The sequence below is a fragment of the Dreissena polymorpha genome, chromosome 15 (genome assembly GCF_020536995.1).
Source record: "Dreissena polymorpha isolate Duluth1 chromosome 15, UMN_Dpol_1.0, whole genome shotgun sequence".
Taxonomy (NCBI): Eukaryota; Metazoa; Mollusca; class Bivalvia; order Myida; family Dreissenidae; genus Dreissena; species Dreissena polymorpha.
The window spans coordinates 104,416-128,379 of NC_068369.1; the positions used below are offsets into that span (position 1 = coordinate 104,416).

Consider the following 23,964-nt stretch of genomic DNA (forward strand, 5'->3'; position numbering starts at 1 on the left):
GAGAGGGACTTATGGTTTGCGCTCTGTGTGTCAGTCAGTCTGTCACACTTTTCTGGATCCTGCGATTACTTCAAAAGTTCTTCATATTTTTTCATGAAATTTGAAACGTGGACAGATGGCAATATGAAGATTATGCACGTCATTTCATTTTGTTCCTACGTCAAAAATTCTGGTTGCTATGGCAACAAATAGACTAGAAATATTGCTGAAAATGGTGGATACTGCGACTTTAAAAGTTTTTCATATTTTTTCATGAAATTTGAAACATGGGCAGATGGCAATAGGGAGATAATGCAGGTCATTTCATTTTGTTCGTACATCAATAATTATGGTTGCTATGGCAACAAATAGACTAGAAATATTGCTGAAAATGGTGGATCCTGATTTAACTTTAAAAGTTCTTCATATTTTTTCATGAAACTTGAAACATGAATAGATGGTAATATGGAGATGAATGCAGGTCATTTCATTTTGTTCCTATGTCAAGAATTATGGTTGCTATGGCAACAAATAAATTACAGTTATTGCTGAAACCGGTAGGGGACTTTTATTGCTTGGCAATAGTCTTGTTTTAAAATATCTTGTAATGAATGTAAGGCTTATTGTCAGATTTACTGAATGAGCGAGATGCATGAGTAAACAACAATACTTTCATTGATGAAGTCAACTTGGTTCTAAAGAGAAAAAAATTTGCTCTGCAGCCGGAAAAATAATTTATAACACTGTTTCACAATCTCTACACTTCTACATATATTATTTGCTGATTATCTAATAGACTATATAAGCAAGTTGATAATAAAAACACCCCTGAAGAAGCAATTTGTTACATGTCTTTATTATATATGCTGATTACCCGGTTTGGCATTCAAGGGACATTTTCACAAACAGTTTTTTGTGAGCCTAATTAAAAATTATTTGCCCCATTTTGAATAACAGTAGCCAAACACAAACTGAAATAGATAAATAATTACTGTTAATTATTGAACAATGTGATTGGTAACCTGAAATTGACCTTACAAATGTCAAATAAAAGGTACTCATTTTCAAACAGGAGGGTACAATTTTAAAGTAATTAAGCACAAAGTTATGTTTGTTTACCTATTGTAACATACAGCCAATTGTCATTGAATGTGTCAATTAATATTCATAAGGTATTTCTGTATCTTCTTTCATATGATCAATGACACAAAGATTAATCATGATTAATTATTAATGACATTTTTTTTGCTTGAACAGAACAGGACTTTATTTTTTTCCAAAACAGCACAAACAAATACTATATAGAATCACTACAGGAATTAACTTGTGCTTTAAACATTTCATTAGCATATCATTGGAGTAATTATTCAACATAAAAATATTAAAAGGTGGAAAAGTACATGCATGGTGGAAATCTGAGACAATAATTTAGACATAAGAAATTTAACAAAAAAAACACAAAAATGAGAGATAGCAATAACACCTGGGGGTGGTATTCCAGAAGCATCTTAAGTTAAATTTTATTTTTATTCTTAAATTGGGAATTTTTCTGAAGTGTTTTATTTCATACTGCAATAGTGAGGCATCGAAAATTACATAAAAATAACATCATTATGTCAGTGTTATTTGAGGAAAACCAAAACAACATGCATGTCTTTATTTTGTAAAGAAATACAAAACATTGTAATTTTGAACTTAAGTGAAAATATTTAAGAAATAACTTAAGATGTTTCTGGAATACGACCCAAAAAATAAAAGAATACAAGAGGTCAACAATTACATTAACCTAGAAATATGAATGGCTTGTAAGTACATGAACGCGTTGATTATGCTTGACATTGTCACGGTGAACAATTGTAGGTTAATGTAAATTGCCAGATTAATATCTTTTATAAATGGGTTCAAGCCAGAAATAGGTGGATATTAATATCTGATGTATGCTTAAGAAACCTAAATAATTCGGTCACCTTGAAGCACAATTACTTTTATCTTATAAAAAGGTTCGCATGACATGATGGTACAAAGGTCATATAGCTTAATGAAACATCATTAATGTTTTGTAATTGTTTTATTTTCAATAATTACTACTGCCTTTACACCATAGTACCAATGATCCACCTGATTCTTAAGACCAATTAAGTAATTATAAGGATATTGATACTCAATAAATTGAAACAACAGGATTATTAAATGGTATTAATTAACTTAACAATGTGTAATTACCTTTTTATTACAGAATGTCAATTAAAAGCCTGGTATTATCTGAAATTGAACTAGAATTGGGATATAAAATGATAAAGCAGTCAGGATTATTAGTAACAAGAAATATCTTTAAAAAAGATATACGGCGTAAATAGTTTAATGAATGAGATCAAGTATAGCGAATGTCTTTTTCTGTGCAGTTCTTAGCTGCATCACACGCAGTACAGGATGTTACGGGGAGTTTTCGCGGCTTATTTTACATTATAACATATTGCTGGTCATAAACCTATAGATACAAAACAGAAAACCAAAAGAAGAACCCCTGCGAAGATTATTAGAACTGTTCTATAACATTTCTAGAACTGTACTGGAACTAATGACTAGAAGTGTTCTGGAATCATCCTTAAAATGCTCTAGAACGATTTAGAACAGTTGTTGAACGTTAAATGAGAATAATTTCTAGAACAATTTGTTCTGAAACAGTTCTGAAGGTGTGTTCTAGAACAATTCTTGAACTATTGTTCTAGAACTTTTCCAGAATTTTTCTTGAATGAATTTCCAGAACTGTTATAGAATTGTTCTAGAAATTTTTCTCATTTAACGTTCAACAACTGTTCTAGAACAATTCTTGAACTATCGTTCTAGAACTATTCCAGAATTTTTCTTGACTAAATTTCCAGAACTGTTCTAGAATTGTTCTAGAATTTTTTTCTCATTTAACGTTCAACAACTGTTCCAGAATAATTCTAGAACATTTTCAGTATGATTACAGAACAGTTCTAGCCGGTGTGTTCCAGTACAATTCTAGAAATGTTTAGAACAGTTTCAAAGGGTTGCTTCAAATAAGTCTGGAACAAATGTTCTAAAACAGTTCTGAAAATGTCCGTAAACAGTTCTTTTCAATCTCTTCGGAGGCATCTGATGGGATCAGGCTCTTCTGTGTACAAGCAACTTGTCACGAGGCTCTGTAGGTGTTTGAGCACTTTGCTCTGAAATCATTTAGATAACAAATGTAGTCACATCTTAAACTAAACAAGAAGTCTAAATGATCCAGCTGGACAGTATTACAAATATAGACATAACGTCTTTTTATTTAGTCAATATTGAGTGTACTTATTATAAAAGTATTCAAAGAAATTATTACACATTTGATCACAACATTAGTATTTTCAAATTGAGAATGCTTCAATACAGCAAACCTTGTAAGTAAACTGGTGATGGATAACACAATTTGACATTCAGCACCAACTTAAATACGAACGCAATATATTCAAGACACTGTTGCAGGTTTTTATGATTTAAACGCATTAAATACTGGATTTTATATATTTCTAAGGGATTAAAATAAAAAGTATTAGACAACCAACATACTACTGAGATTTTGCTTTGCAGCATTGTTCGTCAGGTCAATCTCTTCGGAGGCATCTGATGGGATCATGCTCCTCTTTACAGGCAACTTATCACGAGGCTCTGTTGGTGTTTGATCACTGAACTCTAAAATCATTTATGAAATGTGTTGAAAACCAAACTTGAGCATTGTGTCATGCGATCATGAATACTTTGTTTTAGTCCATCAAATTTCACATTTGGAAATTCTGGCTAGTCTGAGTAGTTACTCATACAAACAATTAGCTAATGTTATCGAACGTTTGTTCATCAGATTTTTTTTTCAAAAAAATTCACTCACCCCTGGCTAGTGAGTGAGTGTGAAATTGGATAACTGTGAACAATGTGTTCATGTTTCATTTATAACAGGGAAAAAATCATATATCTATAGGCAGTGTTGACCAACTGATAAAAAAATACTTAAAATAACACTTATTCAATGGAGGAAAATTGAATTTCTTGAGTCTCATTCAAGTGTCCAACTCACATTCATAAATATTAAAGCCTGTAATTTTGGACTGCCTGCCTGTCACTGAACTGTGAACATGCCTTGAAAATAATACCTACCTTGAGTTTTTTTCCTATCTTAAGTTGCCTTGAAAGCATGCTTAGGCGGTCGCTTTGCATGCTTTAAGAGAAACCTCATCATCTGTAATCAACAGTATATACAAATTTTAATATTATTATTATGATAATATATTTATTTACAAGATTATTTTTCGTTATCCGAAAATATGATTGCCCGAACCTGTACTATTTACAACAAATTGTTTAACAATGATCAGGAAGACCCCTTAACTTGAATATTGATTTATTTCAATACTTTGTGTTTTTATCAACACACAGTGTTGTAAACAGTAAGTGAAATATACTTGCTCTACGGCGATTGAAATATGGACATTTTTTAGGGGACATTGTTAACCGAGACACCGCCTCGTCAAATAGGTCCGCGTTGAGCGAACTGAAATATCATTTTGCGGTATTCTCCGGCAGGACTTTATTAACATTAGTGACGAGGCGGGCTTAACGCTTTCAGTCATAAAAAAGTGTTCACCCCATTCAAGAACCTTTTAGATTGGTACCAAAAAGTTTGGCTATCAAACGAATTTACTTACGATGGATTTCACTGATCACCGCATCGTATGTTTGTTTTTGGTAAGTGGCTTTGATGAGATCTCCCTCCTGGTAGTGAGCAACATCTATTTTGGGTGCGACTACATTTTGTGGTTCGATAAAGCTCATAACGCGATTGAACAAGAAAAGAACGTCTGCCATTTAAAAAAAGCGCGCTTATATGCACCCGACTGTTTTTCGTTAATGCTGCTCCGCTGACAGTCTACGTAAATAAAATAAAAAACCAGTCAGCTCTGTTTTGTAAATTTTGGCCAATGAAATTATCCATTACATTTGGGGTTAGGCTGGGTAGATTTTCAGAGACCCGTATGATGCGGTGCTGAAATAAGCTTTGGAATTTAATTTTCCAACTTAAAATTAATCCCTCCTTACTAAATTCATATCTTCATGTTAAGTAAAATGACACATCGAAAGGAAAACCATCTTCATGTATCGGAAAATGGTAAGTACCAGTGCTTGATATGTGATAAAGAATAATCAACCAGACAGAGAGTTCTTACGATGCTGTCCGGTAATCTTGCGCAGTTAAGGGTCAATTGGTTTAAAAACATGTTCTTTTATAAATTGGCAACATAATATCTAAATTTATTATGAAAATTATAAGTTCAAGTGCTTATTAACACAAAAATATCTGATTAATTCAGTGAAGAATTGTCCGATTTGATTTCAAAACAAACATGACTCACCTCATTTTCAAACTATCACAGTGTCCGGTAATCTTGCGCACTTTGTATAATGACCTCTTTTAGGCAAAATTGTAGACATATGGTGTCCAATTATTGATAAAAAAACATTCCAGAAAAATATTTAAAAAATCAGTTTGCAAAACCATTGAAATTAAATGTGGATTTCTAGTGCAGTTTTTGTTCACTACAAATCAAAAAAAATATAATCACTAATAATAGTGGACAATTACAACAATGTAATAAAAAAGTACCGGTATGCGTGAAAAAAAATGCATAACAGGTTTGATACCACGATCATGCTTCCATAGTGTACAGAAAATATCAAAACTAGGCTATTACGCATGCGGAGATCATACCAAATTGGTTTGACAGAATGGCGGGAAATGATGACTATGTCGTCTGATGCGATATATTTTCATGGCAAAAAATACCATAACTGATAGGTTATTGTGCAATGGAATGCTTAATTACACGTTGGATTTATGAATTCTTAATTTAAAGTATGAAAACGCCAAAGACTGCAGGGAATTTGTGATTCATTTTGAATTTTTCGTAAGAAGGCCAGTGTTTACGATGTATAGGGATGGCGCAACCGGTGTATAAATGTAATGATCGAATTTAATTTTGCATGGAATACGTAACTTTTAAATCTGTTAATTCTTTAAAATGTGAAATTCCATCTTTCATCACTTAAAAGAAAACCATTCGTCGTCTGCGAGATTCGCAAATGCGAAGTGCGCAAGATTACCGGACGCGCAAGATTACCGGACTTAACTGTACACATCGAAACACGGGTTAAGTAAGTCAACGTGTATTGTGGGTCGAACACTATTCTTAATACAGCTGTTATAACAATTCATAAATGGTCCATTTGCTGAAGGGCGAGTTTAAGGCAAATGGACGCATTTTTTTTCTGTTTTATAACTGGTTATCATTTTTTTAAACCACATAAACACCAATGCTTATTTTTTTGAAGATTACACTGCAAGTTAGGCAAGTGATTTCAGTATTTAACAATGCTCAATGTTTACATTGAAAGTCTCATTGCACGCAACTTCAGGCTGGGATTATAGACCTGTGATGCTCACTAAAATAACTTCTTGAGGCCCGGGAATAGTTTATTATGAGACTTTAATCTATCGATGACTACAAGAAGACGAGACTTGGCAAAACATTAAATAATCTAAAAATTTGTGAAATTAACATTAATAACATGCAAGAGTAAAATGGCATTGGTCACCTTTACACCCATGTATTCTGGAATGCCTGACTGAATAAGGTAAATTACTGAAATTTTAAGAAAAGCATATTTCTAAAACATCATTACAGAAGAAAACACTTTGTTTACATAAAACGAAAAAACAAGTGTTATTTTGTCCAAATTATGTTGCCTTCCAGAAGTAGTTTCACACTTGGTAGTGTGGCTCACACATGAGGTAGAATGGTCGTGGTAACTACTTGGGATGCAAAACAACTAGGGGAAAGGAAACTACTTGGGAGCAAAACAACCTGATACTGTACAGAATTTAATTTTGTTTGAACATGTTGATTTTTGTAAACCACAATCATTTGCTTGTGAATTAAGTTTCTGTAATTATAAACCTGTTAATGAGTTAAAGAGTTTATATTTGTTTCAAAATATACATTCATATGTCTTTTTTCCAGGTCCACTGAAGCGTGTGAAGAAACTGTATTTTGATGATGAAACACTTCCAGTGCCACATTCTACGCACTATTGGAGACAGACTACACAAATAAACTACACAAATATCTGAATAATGTTATGAAAAAGATGGATGAAATCCACCCATTACAGTTACCAGAAGCTCCTGTAGTTAGTCACCTAATTCCAGTTTAGTTCATTGAGATTCTTGTGATGGTGAATGTTGAGGAACTCTGTGAAGTCCTAGTGTTTTAATTGACACAAGATTACATGCAAATTCAGAAGACACTAAGTATGCAGAATTCCGAACAGATACAGTAATTTTTTTTTTAAATAATGTGTAATTTGTCGACAAATTATAGTCAGTTATATACATGTATATGTATGTGTGTAGCAGAAGATTTTGTAAGGACTTAAAGGAGAAGTACTTTTTGGTATTTCAGGGATAATTTTCTCCAGTTCTCCATAAAAGCTTATGTTTGGATACTCATTAGGAGTGCCTCGTAACATTGTTTCTAGTGAGTACCCACATAATGTTTTAGGATTAGAAATAAGACAAAGTATCCCAGACCTATCAACAAACACTCGATCCTCCTTAACATTAGTCCTCTGTTTGTGTATGATATATATATATCTCATGATATGACAGCAATATCTTGCAGACACCACAGCAAGCAAAGTTTCAATGTGGAAATTGTTTTGAAATATAATTTGAAAGAAGTCAAATTATCATTGTCTGAACTAGTTTATTTTAAATATGTAGAACAATTGTAGGACAATTGTAGACTTTGGTTCTAGACCTGTTCTATATGTGTTCTTATTCCCCATTAGAATGTTTGTAGAACTTACTGGTTCTTAAAGAGTTCTAAATGTGTTCTAGAACTACAGTTTAGAACATTTTTAGAAATTTCTTGAACTTATTTTGTTCTAGAAATGTTCTAAAAATGTTCTTGTGTATTATTGGAACAGTTTCAGAACTAATTAAGCCTTGTTCCACAAATGTCTGGAATTATTCTAGAAAACAGTTCTGGAACAATTCCAGAACATAAGTTCTAGAACGTGAATATGGAACATTCTAGAACTGTTCTTGATGTTCTAGAACAGTTCCAGAACCGTTCCAATTTCTAGAACAAATCTTCGCAGGGGAATGGAAGTGAAATTTAAACATATGAGTCAACCGGCCACACGAGAAGTATCCGTATTTATAGGCGCGTTCTTCGAACAAACCTGTTTTAGTGGTTTGTCGGGCATTGCTATTTGATTCGATTATTAACAGTATCAATTATCATCGTGCTAATGCTTAAAGTAATATTATGGGCATTTTGCACTGTTGAATTGAGCTGAAAAGAATTAACAGGTCAAAATAGTTAGTTAAAATGTGGTTACTGATTAATTATCTGCAACTCACCTTGCTACCAGTTGTTTATAAAAATATATTTTATATTCGATATTCTTACGTGACCCACCCAGTCCTGTAAGCTGAAATGATCCGTATAACAATTTCGTGTCTTTGTGTTGAATGAACAAATCTGCACTAAAACTAAATTTAGGTTCAACTCGTAAACGCATGATCAGTTGTCAAACGAAAGTACGGTTGATATTCAAATGCATTATTTTTCTCTTTCTGGTATATTGTTTTAGTATGATGATGCTGCATTAATTAACATAAGTGTATATGAAGTAGAAACATCAAAAATAATCAACGGTTGCGATAGACACCTATAAACTGTTACATGCTCATTATCACTTTAGTACATTAGGCAATATGGACGAATAATTATTGTTAAATTTATCAACAATAATATTTATCATTGTATTGTTGAAAACACATTAAGAATCTATTATTTACATACCATAATTATATTGCTGAATATCTTCATTTAACATATTTCTGGTCTAAAGAAAATTCCAGGTCACCTAGTTCACGGATAGAGTCTTTATTATATAACGATTATTTTACTAACCGCGAACTCCGGTGATGACCTGTATATAAACTCTGAATGTCCGCGAATTGACCCGATATACCTCGCAGGTTGAAATGCAATGCTTTAAAGTGAGGCCTCGCTTCCATTGCTCTTTATACTTTTACATGTTAACAAGTTGACAGGTATAAGGAAGTAAGTACTAAATATGAGAACATAGCCTTTTAAGTATAAACGCTCTTGCGCTGGTAATACTCTGAAAATAAAAGGTGTACGCACAAACTGTATTGATGTCGAGAATTGAGTGTAAAACTGTTCTATCTATTAAGCCTTTTCATTCGAGATAAAATTGTTTCATACAGTAAAACAGTGTTACAAAGACGCGGATATGTTTCCAATGTTCTGGTGGTATACTCAAATCAGCCAATGGAATAAATGAAGTGTATTCATTCGTACCTAGTCGCGGGAAATTTTATTGGAATTTTATTGGACACTTACAAAGGTCAGGCTAAGGTGAAAAGCTGGCTTATGCAGCTTACGCCGAAAAAAAAAATGACCCTGTAACGTTCATAATCAATAATAACCTTGGGGTGTACGGTGAATAAACATACATAAGTACAGATTTAAGCTTCATTAAGAGAAAGGAATTAAACTTTACACAATTTTGTTTCCCAAAACATCATGGAGTAAATTCATAACAAGTATAGCCCTATAGGCTGTATTTTTGGAATCTGTATACAAGATCAGGTCAACTGCGAAAGATACTATCAATGAATTTGTATAATTGACTGCTGAAAGAAATTTACTGAATTTGACCACCACTATCTTTTACAGTGTGCCGTAGGGTTGGGGTCATTTACAAAAGGTCATGTTTGGTTGACTTTAATTTTTCATGTCAGTGAATTTGTCAGTAAGTTAATTAGAAGGCAAAAATCCAAATAGTCTTCAATTGAGAGCCAACATTTTTTGTGGAGAATGCTCCCATAAAAACCAAGCGATTGCATGACCATAGCTCAAGCTCAGTTGGTAAACCCTAGAAAACAAATCAGAGGATCCCATGTTTGATTCTAGGCACACCAACATAACATGATAATTATCTTTTGGCAGCTGGTAGACTGGTTATTTTACTCTTCTGGCAGCTGTCAGACTGGTTATTTGCAGAAGATCATGGCTCATGCTAGTAAAAGCTCTTTTATTGTCCATGTGTTATTTGAAGCCTTCTTCACAGTGAGAAAAATAACCCTAAAGTTCCTCAATATAATTATTTATATATTTACAATTTTTCCTGTGTTGTGAGAAATACTTTACTAAGCTATATGTGTCCAGCATAGTTTCAGATCAGCGTATGCAGTTATCACATGATGGGTAAAAAATCTGCTTTTTTAACCCATTTATGCCTAGCGTCCTGAAAAAAGGCCTTGGCAAACAGCGTAGACCCAGATAAGACGCCGCATTATGCGGCGTCTCATCAGGGTCTGCGCTGTTTGCTTAAAGGAATTTCTGTAAGACATATTCTAAATATATATATAAATCTTTTAGACTTCCGTAGTTTTGGAAATAAATTGATCCAATTTAGTAGAATGGGACAGTCCACTAGGCATAAATGGGTTAATTCGGTATCCTGAGAAGTGCCCCCCCGGAGAACTGCCCCCCGGAGAACTGCCCCCTTATTTTAAAGGTGGCGGAGAGGTGCCCCCCCATCAAATCGGTAGGGGCGGAGAACTGCCCCCCTGTCAGAATTTAGTAGGCGGATATCTGCCCCCCCATCAAATCTGTAGGGGCGGAGAACTGCCCCCCGGTGTCATATTAGTTATTAGTTACGTAGTGAAAACAATACTTACGGGTAATTTTACGTTATCGCCGTACACATTTTATCCGGTAACAATTTAATTTCAGTACAAGTATATTACCATTTATCGAACTGAATAACACAAATTGTCTAGAGGCATGTGATAATACTGTTTAAGGCCCTTGGTACGCATCTGCACCACTCACTATACATGAATGCCTTGTAAAAGTCGTGTTTTAATAAGAGCGCGAAACATAGTCGAGATCCACACAGGAAACGCGTGCGTGTTAATACTGGCAATGTGTTGCAACTAAATATAGACGTGCAACTCGGTACTTATGGAGGAAAAGTTACATCGGAATTAATTTACATTATAAAGATAGTATTGACCCATGGAAAAAAAGTTAATTGACATATAAAAAAGTAAATTAATAGGCAAGGCAAAGGCAATAATTTAGCTGACTTGAAGAAAAAAGTGAAGTGAAGTTGAATTTATAAGCAATTTATTTATGTTGTTTAGTTAATTCATGTCATCTAGCACCTTATCCATCGGTAGCATCGCCAGACCGTCGAGTCGTCCGCAGTTTGCATTTTGAGCAGATCATGTCGACATGCCAAACAAACAAAATCGGTAACAGTTGCTTTAATTAGCAGCTAATAAGGCAGGCAGAGAACTTGTTACCGTTAACGATAAGTACCGCGATCTTTTAATCTTTTAATTGGTAGACCGGACCGACCTTAATTGTTAAGAACTTGTTAGCTTTGAATAAAGCCGCATACGGGTTTATTATATTGAACCGTCCAAATCCGTAATTGGCGAAAACAAACAAATAAATTATTGTTTTCAGCTGGCATAAGGATGGATTAAATTGCATGCTAATTGTTTGTTTTTATTACGGGGAAAATATAAAATAATTCAGCCGCGAAAACTTTTTATTAGCAAAAAGTTATTTGTTTTTCTTTGTTCACATTGACGAAATTCACGTGATTATAAAGTTGGCGACGTGACGACGTCCATGCCAAGGTAGGTATTTTATGCCGTTTTATAACTTTTATTACTTGTACAACTTTATATTACTTTTGAAATTTCACTCAATTTCCATACATAATAGCAAGAAAGTTACTGGCGTTATTGTCATTATAATACTCGCTTTATATATCACCGCTATTTCTTTAATTAGGGGGCACTTCTCCGGGTCATCAATTCTGACAGGGGGGCAGTTCTCTGCCCCTTATTAATCAGCAGGGGGGCAGTTCTCCGCCCTATACAAAAACAGTGAGGGGGCAGTTCTCCGCCCAGTGAAAAATCTTTGGGGGGGCAGTTCTCCGGGGGGGCACTTCTCCTAGAGCCGGTTAATTCAATTACAAATTTGTGTAATTGGCAACTGAATTTATTAAGGATTATACTAAATGACTGCATATTTTTATATCATCCTTGTTCATCATGCATATACAGCATCTACGTGTTTTTAAAATGCGCTATAGAATTTTTGGTTTATTCTATTATTTATATAATCTAATCATGTTAAAAAGACCTCATGCTAGATTTTCAAATGGAGGTCAAATTCTGTTTTCTAGCAGATTTTTTCCAGTGGTTTTGTTTAATAAGAACTAAAAACTGCTTTTTTGTGAATTATTTCTGTGTGATATACTACAGTTTCATGCAAAACTTTCTTTTATCCTAGCAGTTTAGTGCTAATGGACAGTAATTGCATGGGATAATAATCTGGCATTATTTGATAAAATTATGTCAGTTTATTCCATTATGTTCATCTATCTGGAGTTGTTATAATAATATCTAAAAGACAGTTGTGTTATTGAACTGTCAGATACATTATCAGTAAGAGGAAAGTTGAAGAATCCACGTCTTAATAACTTCAGGCAACTTCTAAAAGGACCTTTTCACATTTTGGTAAATTAACCAAATTTTTAAAAAATGTTTCAGATGTGCAATTTTTCATTGTAGTTATAATACTTGAATGAGAAAACAGTTATGTTGAACATTTACCATGCTCTAAAATATCCATTATAAACATCTTTTGACGATTTAAAAACCTGAAAATTATCAAGTGTTTTAAATTGAGAAGATTGAATTATTTGGAGAGTTCTGTTGTTGTCGTTATATTTTGTGACAGTATGAGGATTGCTTATAATTCTTATTAAAGTATAAAATTCATCATTCATTGTATGATCACGGACGGCCCGATGGTCTAGGCGTTTTACTCCAGGGGCATACATGCCAGACATCCCGATCTTGGCGGGACAGTCCCGCTTTTGTGCCCTTTGTCCCGGCGTCCCGATATGAGACGATTTGTCCCGACATTTGTAAAAAATGATGTAAGGTCTATAGGTTCCCAATAAAATTCGCTATTCAAGCTCTGTTTCACTAACACTTACAACTGCTAATCCCTTTATTGCCCCCAATTAAAAATCTGATTCTTCTTCTCGTGTGTACCAGTGTTGTTTATGACACCTTATCAGCGATTTATCGACTAATTATTGATTTTATCAGGTATTAACACCATGGTGGTTTTTAAGATAGTGGTCGCTTATTGCTATCGATAGTTGTATTATAATGAAATAAATGTTGAAAATGTGTTTGTTTTAGTCTTTGTTTGAAACGGTCAACAAAACAATTGTTTTGTAAAATTAACTCTACGTCATTAATGATTCTTTAACATTCAATGTTTAGTTCCAAAATAGCGGGATAATCTGAATGTGCAATATACCAAAATCGCAACAAACAGTCCAATAAGTGATACCCATCCTGTCTAGTGAAATTGGGTGTAATTGTAATATAAACAATGAGGTGCTATGCATGACAGTTTGACCCTACTCCAATTAAGCTAAAAACAACGAGGTGCTATGCATGACAGTTTGACCCTACTCCAATTAAGCCGCGAGAATTGACAAGTAAAAAACTGCTCATGGATACATGCTTAAAAAAACATTGCATCAAACAGTAAAAGTGGTACCCATCTTGGCTTAGATAGTTTACTGTAACCCCTACTTTCAGTGTACTGGATAGCCTCCCCTGCGTTAATGTTTGCCATTGAAAGTAATATAATGAGTATTGTTGTCGTAATGTTCCAGGTTTTGTACTCTGAAAAGATGAATATTATCTTCGTTGTTTGCTATTGTATTATTTAATAAAACTGTTATTGTTATGTTTTAGATTTCATGCTTCATATCAGATGTTTTATGTCTTGAATAAAAGTGTAAAGAGTTTTTGTTAGTACTATACTGACTACAGTAAAGGTGGAATAATACATCGTTTTAGGTGTCCTGCTTTTTGGTCAAATGTCCCGACAATTTTTTATGGTATGTCCAGATTTGGACCTAAAAAATTCTGGCATGTATGTCCAGGGGTCAGTGGTTTGAGCCTAGTTGAGGGTTCCTTTTTTTCTTTCTTTAATTTTGTTCTTGTTATACTCCCACAAACGAAGTTTAGCGGGTGTATAGGAGTGAGCTTGTCTGTTGGTTGGTCTGGCTGTCTGTCGGTCGGTCCGTATTAAATGTCTGCTCTCTAATTCAAGTTGTTTTAATCTGATCTTCCCCAAACTTGGTCAGATGTTGTAGGTAGATAATGTCTAGGTCAAGTTGGAATATGGGTCATGCCGGGTCAAAAACTAGGTCACGGGGTCACTTAGTGTGTTTAAAACATTGAGCATGGTGTACTTAGACTCTAATATTCAAGTATTTTTCATCAGAGCTTCACCAAACTTGGTCAGAAGTTGTTTGTAGATGATGTCTAGGCCAAGTTCGAACATGGGTCATGGCAGGTCAAAAACTAGGTCACAGGGTCACTTAGTGCATTTAAAAAAAATTTTAAACTTTTTTGTGAAGACAACAATGTAAAATATTCTGTGTCAATGCGGCATGTGGGGGTATTTGTAACGTCTGTGTCAAAGCTCTAGTTTTTTACTGGAGCTTTTTAGATCCAATGTTTACATTTATCGATATAAAGCATTTAATGACAAACTTCAATACATGCCACAATCTGTGAAAAGGTCCCTTTAAAGTGGCCTTGCAAAATTGATCGCCCAATCTTCATGAACCTTGTACAGAAAATAATTAAAATTGTCCCAAAAGTGTTTCCACTCAGTTCAATACTGGAAATTTAAGTGGCAGCTGCACTAAAAGTTGTACCGTTTTCATCAAATCTTCTCTAAACTTTTGTGAAATGTTTGTTTTCTTAAACACAATGTCAACATCAATAACAAGCTAAGTCACACAAGGCACTTCAGTGTTCACACACTAAAATATTATTGCCCTCTATTAAAAAAAAATTGGGAACTTAGTTTCCACTCTCCAACTCCTACATTTTTCATTAAATCTTCACTAAACTTTTTGGATATGTAAGTATATAAAATTAATGATTGACAATCAGCCAAAATTATTTCCCATTATTTCTGCATAATGCAAGTTTACTGTTTCTGCTCTCTAACGTAAACTCAAGGCCTTTATTTTTGTGAAATTCACTGTTTCTGCTCTGTTACCCATAACATTTTTAAGGAATCCCCACCAAAATTTTTGCATAATGTTTTTTTGCATAAGATGAGGGCCAAATTCGATAACCAGCCAAAAAGGACTCTTCTGAGTTATTTCCCTTAGTTTCCAAAAAATACAGAACAAAATCGGCTCCTTCATCTGTCTTTACAACTTCACTTTTCACAGACTGTAATCCAAACATTTTATTCAGTCTCTTTTTATGTCCCCCACCCACTATAGTGGGGGACATATTGTTTTTGCCCTTCCTGTTGGTTGGTTGGTCTGTTGGTTTGCGCCAACTTTAACATTTTGCAATAACTTTTGCTATATTGAAAATAGCAAATTCATATTTGGCATGCATGTGTATCTCATGGAGCTGCACATTTTGAGTAGTAAAAGGTCAAGGTCATCCTTCAAGGTCAAAGGTCAAAAAAACTAAATAAAAGCGGCGCAGAAGGGGACATAGTGTTTCTGACAAACACATTTCTTGTTGATGATTGGCATAGATTCTGTCCATGACCAAAAGTTAAATTATCATGCATGGTAAAACAATCATGCTGGAATTTAAGTTCAAGAAAATCTGGCTTCAGGGTATAAGGTGAATAAAATCTCTTCAGAACCATTTCGCTGTTATTAAATGTCATGTTTGTAATATAATTGTCTTCCACTTCTTTATGATTTTATGCTTTATACACACACAAAAAAAACAACATACACCTTTGTAGAAAGTCATTATCTGAATTGAAACATAACAACAAATGTGTCAATTTCTGCGTCAAAATATTTGTTTACATTGATATAAAAAAAGATTTATTGTTAAAAATGTTTTTGTTTAACCAAACTCTCAATCAATCAGGCATTATTTAGAAACCCCATGGGTATAATTGGATATTATGTATTTAGTATGTATTTAACGTCATGTCATTAGTTGTAAACATAGGAAACATGACTCAAGTACATAGAGCCATGAGTATTGGATGATCTGAGTCTTGAGTAATCTATGGCTGCATTGAGACAGAATGGTATGGCTGCATTGAGACAGAATGGTATGGCTGCATTGAGACAGAATGGTATGGCTGCATTGAGACAGAATGGTATGGCTGCATTGAGACAGAATGGTATGGCTGCATTGAGACAGAATGGTATGGCTGCATTGAGACAGAATGGTAATGGAAGCATTACCATGAAATAATAAGACAAACCATATATGGTCGGATAAACGTAACCACAACAATAAATGCCCCCTTTCCTGTTTAGTTTGTCAATTGACAAAGTTCCGTGTCTTTAATTCTTAATTTTGTTTAAACCCAGAATTCATTTTTATGCTGAATAAATGTTTTGGACTTAGTTGTTAGAATAAGAGAGCAACAATAAACAACATGTATTGGTTATGTTAAGTGGCATACTAATACAATGCCGTTATTGAAAAACTCCTTTTTTATGCCCCCCTGTCCCATCTCGTATCTCCTTTAAGAAAATATAAACCAGTCCACAGGGGCTAGGCAGGAAGAAATCTCTTTACGCATGTATGGCTTTTTTTAAATGAAATCTCTTCCTACCCAAAAACTAGTTAAGGCATAAAGTGTTGCCCTTATGCCTGTGTGGACTGCACAGGCTAATCAACAGGAACAACATTTTACCCAAATGCATTAAATCATGGTTACCTAGAGAAAGGCTCAAATCAATAAGGCTTGAACACCAGTGGAACGCCAATTGATCTCAATGAAATGGAATAGAATGATATATCTATGTAGAGGCTTGAACACCAGTTGAACATCAATTGATCTCAATGAAATGGAATATAATGATATATCTATGTAGAGGCTAATATGTGATGATGAAAATGAGATGTTATCCTGATTCCTTAACCCATTACCACAAGACTTTTATTGCTAAATTTAAGTTTTAAAGGTTTGATTTCCAACCCTTAGATACTGATGAGTAGCAAACAGCATTTAACCTGAACAGACTGCGAGTTACTCACAGGCTGTTATGCTGTTTGCACATAGCCATTTTCACTTTGCTTCTGAGCAGGAAAGGGTTAAACCAAGGGGACAATATTACTTTCAATCTTTTTACAATTGTGTATGAAAAGAATACACAATATTTCACGATGTTTACTTCAGTGTAATTGACATTACCCCTGCGAAATGTTGTTCTGCAGTTCACGAATAATTCGTGAACAATTCATGAACAGTTCATGAACTGAGTTCATGAATTGTTCACGAATAGTTCGTGAACAGAAAATGAGCCACGCTGTGAAAAGTTCTTGAAATTTTAGTTCATGAACTGTTCATGAACACTAATGGCATGAAGTGTTCATGAAATATTCTTGAAACCTAATGGCATGAAGTATTCATGAACTATTATTGAACCCTTATGGCATGAAGTGTTCATGAACTATTCTTGAACCCGTGTGGCATGAAGTGTTCATGAACTATTCTTGAACCATTATGACATGAAATGTTCATGAACTATTCATGAACATCAATGGCATGAAGTGTTCTTGAACAGTTCATGAACAACACAATTCTTGAAAAATTATTCAGGGTTTTGCTGTTCATGAACAGTTCATGAACATTTTCCTTCTATTTTTCAATGGCTCATTTTCTGTTCACGATCCGAACTGTAAGTGAATAGTTCATGAACCATAGTTCTTCAAGAGTTCATGAACTGAGGTGGCATGAAGTGTCCATGAACTATTCATGAACAAGAATTTGTCAATTTATGCAAAGGTTATCATAAGTGTTACTAAAGCTCAACAAACAGGTCAGGGTAAGAAGAAACAAGTCTTGTATTAGCACTTAACATATTGATAGCAACATATAACAATAATTTAAATATAACACTTATAACTAAGATACAAGTGGTTTGATAATACTCTTTAAATTTCATAATACAACTTTGCACTATATGTTCATGAATAATTCATGTATTGAAAAGATTATGAATAGTCTCATTTTCAGTTCAAGAATCATTTACTAATCAATGGTTTCCCTGAAATGGTTACACTTACAGTGCCAAAGAACTTGAAATGGAACCAATGGCTGATCAGTTCAGCCGGTAATTTATTAAAGACTTACATTTTCAAATATAACATAAACCATGTGCCTTCCGTTTCAACTTCCTGTGCACACAATATTCTTTCTTTGTAAAAACAGCAATGCAATGTACATTGAGTTCTTGATATCATCTTAAACTGTTCTTGAAATATGATGTCCTTAAAACGTTCTTAAACGTGTCTTTTAAGTCTTCCAAGAACAATGACAGATCCTTTTAAGAACATATTGGATTCTTAAAAAGTCCATCATACGTTCAAAAACATTGTGTAGACCTGTTTAAGAACATCAGAAGGAAACATGTTGTTCAAAAAAGTTCTTAAAGTGTTCAAGAATAGTTTAAGAATAATTCAAGAACAGGAAAGGTCCTTAAAAAGTTATTGAAGTGTTCCTGAAGGCAGTTCTTGAACAGTTCTTGTACACATGTTCTTAAAATTCTCTAGAACAGGTCAAGAACTCTAACTTACAGTGGTGAAAGTACTATGCATATTCATACTAACTTCACAGGTTTCACAAATCTACAAGATTTGTATGCTAGACATTTCAATATTACTTTCAAAAATATGTATGAAAGATCTAGCACAAAGGAATTCATGAATTATTCATGATGGATCCTTAAAGTCTGTCTCAGAAAAGTCATTAGAAATACTTGTGCATGAAATGTTCATCACTAAGTATTTATGGTTAGATGAAGAACTGTTCATGAACTTTGAAATGTTCAACAATAATTCATAAACAGTTCATGAACATGTCTTAAGAACAGTTCATGTCCAAAAGTTCATGAACCAAGCTCAGGAACTTTTTCAGAACCGTTCATGAACAGTTCTTGATTGGCTTGAAGTGTTCATGAAATCATGAACAACATTTCGCCGGGGTAGTAGATAAACAAAGATTTTTCTTATAACTGTGACCAAATTGTTAAATTTTGGATGTAATTTCTACTGACATTTTCTCAGAAAGTTGTATCACAGACACTCAAAACAGGAACCACAGAAATGTGGTTAATCCAGACAAGAAATTAGGCTAATAAAATATCGGACACATCTGATTTACATTCAGAATGAGTGTGATGTGTGTATAGAATAACGGAAATGAGCAAAAATTAACATATTGCATTTGTATAGAATAACGGAAATTAGCAAAAGTTAACATATTTCGCTAGGGTACTTTAAGCTGTTGACAGCTGCAAGATGCAGCCAGGTCTAATGAATTCGCATATTTAAAGTAAACGTGAAACTGCGTTGTTAGTCAAACTGCTTCAAAGTGGAAGAGTGCTGTTGTATAGGATGCATTGAAATTGGATGACCATAAACCTACAACTTTGGTTTATCAAAACAGTCGGTCATCCTACATATGTTTACCTCTTGGCTTAGGGATATCATTAAACAGCATAGAAGCAATATAATTATTGGGATATTTGTTGTGTTTTTCTCAAAAAGTGTGGTTGGATAATCTTGTAAGGTTGAAGGTTAGAATGTACTATTTTCTGCATTTATTAAGAGGAATGGATTTGAGGTGAAGTTATATGCACGAGATACTGGTCAGCGAGTATTTGTCGGACGAAATTCAGGGTTTTTCGTGGATTACTCCCTTAATAATGCAAAATACGGCATGAAAAGTTTACCGATATATCTTGGGTTCGTCATGTACAAGTGCATGTAAACAAAGTCGGATTTTGATGTGCGCATGCGTATGTACGAGGCCCGCAAATGGGGTCATCAAAGGGAGGTAATTTTACACTATACATGAGTATTTTCCGGACATTTATATAATTTGAGTAAATCGCAACAAATCTGTTTAAAATGGTATTTTTCTGAACTGAAACGATAGAATCAAGTGAATGTATTAATTAAATGGTGCAAAATGTATTCTTCAGTGTGTATTAATAGGGTTACAATTGGAATCCAATATCAGTGCATACAAGAATATCCGTTTTTGATGTCTCTTTGAAAATGTTGCACGGTCATCGCATTAATAAATAAACGTGAGATAATTTCATATTGGTAGAGAAACAATGCTATAAATTATCATTTCATTGGTATTATTTATAATATAATATGATTATTTTAAACCAAAAAGGTGTTTCATTCAATACATAAGGTTTTATAATAATCAATACATCACAAACGTCAAAAGCAGCTTACATGAATCTCGTGCACGAGAAACACAAAGGACACAGCCATTCACTCTTCATAATACAGCCATGGCTTACATGCCTTACAATACCAGCTTTCTCCCTCTTCCATACTCTCTCGCAAGTATTCTTGCTCGCTACGATGAAAACATTCAAAATGGAACCATTTGCCACACACTTTCTCATCACACCCGAACCACACAATGCCCTTGCTCTTATCCAACACTCTCCCTCTCATACAACAGACTCCACACGTAAACTTCTTGTTAGCAAGTTTTCCTCTATCCCTTTTCTCGTCCGCATTTTTCTTCCGTTCCTGTTTCCTGGCCAATCGCTTTTCAACATGTTCCTCTTTTCTCTTAATCTTTTCAATTTCTTCCTGCTCTTTCAACCTTTTCCTCTCGTCGTCTTCCAAAGCTCGCTGCGCAACCCGACGGTCTTTCTCGGCGGAAGTTTTCTCTCGTTCCTATTGGAGGAAAACTATTGTTAAATGCATGTAATACGATTTGATATGACACGAGACAGTAATGACGAAATAAGTGTTAATGTACAGTGGTACATAGAAAATGTGCACTGCTTCTGAATGTTGGATGGTGTTGTATTATGGTAATTAAATACCTACGCCGTACCATTAACTCCCTCAGTATTTCACCACTTATTACTCGTCCCTCGGTAACTATTCTTCTTTTATTTCGTTGAGCTGCAGGTTTTGACGTTGGTGGTACTAAAATGTCAGCAAGTGAATCGGACACTAGACCGGCCTTGACCAGAGGGTTAACCGTGAAACGTCCACATTCTTTACATGTCTGGGCCGAGTTGTCATCTAAAAATAATGCATATGTTCATAATATGAAAAACAAATAATTAATATGAGGATGTGTGCAATGTGTATCTTTTTTTTTTTAAACATACGCTATTTTAGATAATCATCTTGCAGGTAAACTGTACCATGTTTAGCCTTGTTAATTAATTATTCAACGATTTAGGCTTTTGACTAGGATGCTATTGAGTTTGAGATACCTTCACATCCAACGGCATCAAGATGTGCGTGGTATGGCCGGGGAAAGCGATCTGCACAACATCGTTCGCCCTGGCAGCCTCAATAACTGGTAGGGAAATGTGTGCGTCATGATTGTCCATGATCCCAGAAACCCTTTCATGAACCATGTATCATTATGGAACAACTCATGGTCGATATATATCCCGTCGAGCTGCTCCCATAGAGCCATGTGTCTGGCACGCCGTCGGTAAAACGCGTGTGTGGCAATGAACCCTGTATTATTGTTCAAATTTAAACATGTATCACCAAGTACCTTGGGCATGACATAAAATCATGTATATTACGTTCACAACTATGAACTAAAATGCATGGTTGATATTTTATCATATTGTTTCCATTCGAGTTAAAATGAGTCGTGTTCTGAGAAAACTGGGCTTAATACATGTGCGTAAAGTGTCGTCCCAGATTAGCATGTGTCTCACTGGACCTGTGCGTGTCTCGCCAACACGCCCATGTACATGGTCTGACAATGTACTACGTGGAACATTGAATTCCCGTGCATCGACCCTAATTTTCATTTTGTGCTGCATAACAGCAGAGACGGCACGCTGCAGCTGTGTCTTTTCCCTTGATTGCATTTGTTTTCTGCAATCCAATCCATTTTTGCATTACAGTCCAATTGTAAAACAGACACTTAAATATACAATTATCCTTTTTAAGTCGTTTAATTAACGCTAGCATTCCTAAACTAATATTTGTGTATCAAATGTGGGGTTTATTCGTAAAATAACCATGCAAACATTAGCATAGATTAGACTATTCAATATTACGAAACACAGCTATTACACACTCATCAAGGGCAAAAATCCCAGCAGTGAATGTATAGTCATCAATAAGATTTGCTTCCCTTTAATCAAAGAGTTAACTATAAACATTTTGCAAGCACATCCGATATCTGTTTATAAAAAAAGTGTGTCGAGTTTTTAATGGAAGCAAATCAATAATTGAAATAGTGTGATGCTGTTTACTACATCAGTTTCGTGCTAAATATGAGGTTTTAAGAAAAAAACAATGGAGATATGTTGTATTGTAGCAGACGACCAAAAATGTCAAGAACACAGGTCGGGGCTTATTAAGTGAATTATTTTGCGCATGCGCGTACTATTAATATCCCCCGCGCGGAGGTCACATTTCATTGCGACAAAATTTGTAAACATTACAGTTATGTTACTACAATACTTGCCTTTCAACGAATTTCTGTTGTCAACATCGAAAAAACAATCGCGCGTAATTATGTGACGTTGAAAATTGTGCTAAAGGGTTAAAATACACGAAATAAATAGAACGTCCGATAAATACTTCTGTCCGACAAATATTCGCTGACCAGTAAGTTGTCAAATAATGAATGTAAACATAAACCTTGGAGAATTAAGGTTAAAAATATCCTTAAAATTGTAATGTGAAGACTCTTGGCAAAAATAAAAAAGAGAAGCTAGTCTCCCAAGTTGGTTATATAAGATATTATAATGGTTTGATCAAAGCAATTATGTAATGAAGATGATAAAAAACTCTCTAGCAAATAAGTAAAAATAAGCAAATAAATAATAGGAGTGTTGCCATAAACATGATTATAAGCAGATTAGGCATTTCTGATATGGATTAAAAATAATGATGGATTAAGGCAAAATAAATCAGATTCTGAATAGCAATGAAAAACAGAAAAGGGCCCTTATCAAAGATCATTATGACAAATTTAAGGTATTGCTGAATTTAGACTTGGAAATAAATAATTATCATTTATCAGTTTGTTTACATGCCTTACGCAAGAAAGGGGTTTAATGCATGTACATAAAGTGTTGTCCCAGATTAGCCTGTGCAGTCTGCATAGGATAATCAGGGAAGACACTTTCCGCTTTTATGATATTTTTGTTTAAAGAAAGCTTCTTCTTAGCAACAAATCCAGTAGAGGCTGAGTGAGAAAGTGTCGTCCCTGATTAGCCTGTGCAGACTGAACAGACTAATAAAGGACAACTCTTTTATGCGCATGCATTAAACCACTTTCCACAAAGCCAGGCTCAAATAAAATTAATTGGCCTTAGTAAAGGTTGGAATCATAATCACACTTGACATGTAGGGTTTAAATCCCAACAACAACTAGAAATGGTGCGTCCGCAGTCGATGCGTATCCCCTTGCCGCATATTTGATCCAGGGGGAGCCCCAGGGTTTGTAATGGGGCCATTCATTGTTAAGATTGACCGTATTGTCATAAGAAATATTCAGCATAAATTTGAAGTAAATTGGTGTAAGATTATGAAGAAGTAAATGTAAAAAAATAACCTAAAAAAATTAGTGAAAATCTCTGACCCGGCCCCACCCCAACCCCCATAACTTTTGACCCAGGGGTCAGATCAAAATTCCAAATAGTTTACTGTCGCACATATGCTCATAGCTACCATGTGTGTAAGTTAGAAGGTTCTAGTGCTAATAGTGTAGGAGGAGATAGTGGCCAGGACGGACA

At 34.5% G+C, this 23,964-nt stretch overlaps 1 protein-coding gene and 1 long non-coding RNA gene across 4 annotated transcripts in view; one reads left to right on the forward strand and one right to left on the reverse strand.

Moving 5' to 3' along the window:
- Positions 1-23,964, forward strand: part of LOC127860825 (cAMP-specific 3',5'-cyclic phosphodiesterase 4C-like) — a 212,172-nt gene that overhangs the window by 72,938 nt on the left and 115,270 nt on the right. The window lies entirely within an intron of this gene.
- Positions 726-4,869, reverse strand: LOC127860844 (uncharacterized). Of its 3 annotated transcripts, none has more exons than XR_008039943.1 (4): positions 4,683-4,869; positions 4,135-4,216; positions 3,553-3,675; positions 726-3,170 (listed from the first exon to the last, which is right to left on the reverse strand). It is a non-coding gene; the product is annotated as an uncharacterized LOC127860844 (long non-coding RNA). The 3 variants fall into 3 exon arrangements; XR_008039945.1 differs by lacking the exon at positions 4,683-4,869 and adding an exon at positions 4,467-4,612; XR_008039944.1 differs by lacking the exon at positions 4,683-4,869 and adding an exon at positions 4,440-4,611.